Here is a 3986-nt window from a genome sequence, read left to right on the forward strand (position 1 = left end):
CGGCTTATCCAAGTGGTCCCAAAATCCAATGGCAAGTGTCCCTATAAGAGCAAGACTACGAGAGCTTTGTCAGACAGAAGAGGAGGAGTCAATGCAACACCCAGACAGAGATCAAAGTGATGCAGCCACTAGGCACCAGAAGGTGGGAAAGGAAATAAAACAAGGTTCTTTTCTACAGCCTGTGAGTGCCAATGTTCAGACACCTTAATTTCACACATCTGGATTTAAAAATGTGAGAGAACAAATTCATGCTGTTTTAAGTCACCAAGCTTGTAATATGACAAGTTACTAGTGGTAATTTGTCATATTCTGATAGAATACTAAGACACACCTTTCAAATGTAATCCATCTCCCATATGAACTCACTCCTCTATTACATGATATCTTTATTTGATATGTATGCTTTTTCAAGCAGAATCATGGTGTGTGGTAACTTTAGAATCACATAGACCTAATTTAACTCCTGGCTTGGGTACTCACTAGTCATACATTTTGAGCAAGTATTTATATCTCACTGAGCTTCACTTTCCTGTTAAATAAGGATAATAATATTTTCCAGGTTGTAATAAGGTTAGAGATAATGATATATTGTACTTAGCAGAGAGTTTGGCATACTGTACACATGCACTCAGAAATGTTATTGTATTCAGTGCTTCATGGGACCACACTAGTGATGACTAACATTAAAATGTCCAAGGGATTGATAACCACAACTACATAAACAAGTCTCCCCAAGAACCAGCACACAATCCCATTTCTTGAAAATTGCCTCCATTTAGATTTCCCTTTATCAATATTTCTTAATAAAATCAAGACCTGGGGCTTCTAAATTATAAACTTAATTCTGAGGCAGTCTTGTGAGGGTGATCTTAGCTACTTCTAGCAGTCTTTATATATCTCAATTTCAGCATCTACAAAGACTTTTAATATGCCTCCTGAGATTCACAAAGATCTATAAAAAATAAAAACCATAACCATTTTCATCTTTGATGTGAACTGTATCATCATTGGGCCATTAACCACATTCACACAAGACCACTATTCAAATGGTTACTTTTTGAGAAAGAGAATCAATCATATATCCCAGGTTAAAAGCTACTTCAACAGCTGTCAAAGCATGTGTCAGTAAAACCTAGGTCATATCTTGTATTTCTGCTTCCATAGACATCATTGTAACAGAATTTCTCCCATAGCATATGGCTAGATGAGTTTAGTGTCCCAAGAAATTATACCAAAATGGGTTTCATAATATTGTCTTTTTCAAGTGCACCTGCAGGTATTTTTATTTATTTTTCATTTTTTAAAAATATTTTTTATTGATTTCAGACAGGAAGGGAGAGGGAGAGAGAGATAGAAACATCAATGATAAGAGAAAATCATTGTTCAGCTGCCTCCTTCAAGCCCCACACTGGGGATTGAGCCTGCAACCCAGGCATGTGCCCTGACCCCCTGGTTCATAGCTCAACCACTAAGCTACCGCAGCTGGGCTGCAGGTATTTTTAAAGTGTTGAACAGAACTCATAATTGACAATGGCCCATCATTCAATGATTTTGAATAGTTTATTTACATTCTATTGGCATTTTCATATTCTATCTAGCAATGTCTTAATATGAGAATATAGAGATATTATTCACTTGAGATGAGCACCATAAAGACAAGGAGTTTTCCAGTATTATGTTAGCTTCTGGACTACATGCCCATGAAACTATAGCTCTTGCAGGGTATGGCTGTGGTATCATTATTATTAGAGACAGGGCCAAGTACAGATCAGTAAATAGATACTCTCCTCTTCACTCTCTAGCTCTTAAAAATGGTTGACTTCCATGCAGCTGATCAAAACATTCCCCTCAGGTTTCCTGGAATAATCCATATAGTGTTAAAGGAGTACAAAGAAAGGATAAGATAGGTTCTGATGTTTGTGTATATGTGTTCAGGAGAAGGAGGTAGAGACCTGAGAAAATTTCATTGAGAAAGTAAACATTTGAACAAGACCAGCAACAGCCATAGAGCAGAATGTCATGCAAATACTAGATATAAAAGAAATATTTCTATCATGATTTCTTATTAAAAACTTAGAAATTACTATCAATAATGTTTTTATTTTCATGTGCAATTTTAACAGCAGAAATTTTAGAAATGACCAAAACATGTTAAATATGCAATTCTTAAAAGACAAGAACACTTAAATAAAATATTTTCTCAATTTTCATTATCATATTCATATGTATGAGGGTAGCTATCATCCCACAGGCAGATATACTAAGCTCACTGTACAGTGGAATATTGCATCCAGAATTATTTTTAACTAGTGTCCCAGTGCACAAAATTCGTGCATGGGGGAGAGGGTTGTTTCTCAGCCTGGCCTGCACCCTCTCCAATCTGGGACCCTTCGAAGGATGTCCTACTGCCGGTTTACAGGGATCGGGCCTAAACCAGCAGTCAGATATCCCTCTCACAATCCGGGACTGCTGGCTCCAGCCGCTCACCTGCCTGCCTGCCTTCCTGATAGCCCCTAACCACTCTGCCTACTGGCCTGCTCGCCCCCAAATGCCCCCCACCGCAAGCCTGCTTGCCCCCAAATGCCCCCCTTGCCAGCCTTATCACCCCCAACTGCCCCCATGCTGGCCTGCTCACCCCCACCTCCCCTCCCCACTGGCCTGCTCACCCCCAACTGGCCCCCTGCTGGCCTGCTCACTCCAAACTGCCCCCCTGCTGGCCTTCTCACTCCAAACTGCCCCCCACTGTCCTGATCATCTCCAACTGACCCCCAATGACGGCCTGCTCACCCCCCAACTGGCCCCCTGGTGGTCAGTGCATGAAATAGCTACTGGTCGGACGGATACTTAGCATATTAGCCATATATATATATATATATATGTATATATGTATATATGTATATATATATGGACTGTGAGGAGGTGCAGGCCAGGCTGAGGGACCCCCCCCCCAGTGCATGAATTTCATGCACCAGGCCTCTAGTTCTATATAATAAAACCCTAATATGCAAATTGACTGAACAGCAGAACGACCAGCAATGCTCCTGCATTTAGCATCTGCCCCCAGAGAGGGAGGTGACTGGAGGTGGAGATCAAGGGGTGGGGCTGGCCAGGGGGGTGGCACCAGGCCACCAGCCAAGGCAAGTGCTAACAGGGCTCCCCAATTGCCCCAGCTACCGATCGCCCTGCAGAGGGAGGCAACTGGCAGAGGCAGCAGGGATGGGGCTGGCCAGTGGGCGGTACCAGGCCACCAGCCAAGGCAGGTGCCAATGGGATTCCCTCAATTGCTCCACCCACTGGTCACCCCACCACTGGTCACCCCTGATTGCCAGCCAGGCCTAGGGACCCTAACCTATATATTGGGAACAGTCTCTTAGATTTAAAAATTAAAGCCTGGCAAGGCTACTCTAACACTGAAAAAACAGGATGATGCAGCGATAACATGCATGGACTGTGACTTGCACATTTTGTGGTCAGCCCTGATGCTCACACTTACAACTGTGTGACAAAGTCAATTATTTAACTTCTCTCTGCTTCAGTTTTTCCACCCATAAGATGGGGAAAATGGTACTACTGCTTCAGAAGGATCATGTTATGTACTACTCTTTATAATCAGGGCAAAAAAGTATAGCTGCCCATACAAAAGCAAGATGCCTTTAACCTGTATGAAAAGTATGGTCAATGGTGCATGCTGCATCCCGAATTGCAAGAGGGATATCCAAATGCAGGTTTAGGTCCGACGTTGCCCGAGAGGTCACAGATAGTGAGAGGATGCAGGCCGGGCCCCAGCCGGGTCCCTGCGATCCTAGCAGGCACCCGGCTGGCGCCCAAGGCCCGGAAAGCCCCGGGCGGCTTTCCGGTCCTTGGGCTCCGCCGCACCGCACCCCAGCCGGGTCCCTGCTCCGATCTGCTCCGATCGCAGCAGGCACCCGGCTGGCGCCCAAGGCCCGGAAAGCCCCGGGCGGCTTTCCGGTCCATGGGCTCGGCCG

Source organism: Eptesicus fuscus, chromosome 1 (genome assembly GCF_027574615.1).
Source record: "Eptesicus fuscus isolate TK198812 chromosome 1, DD_ASM_mEF_20220401, whole genome shotgun sequence".
NCBI lineage: Eukaryota > Metazoa > Chordata > Mammalia > Chiroptera > Vespertilionidae > Eptesicus > Eptesicus fuscus.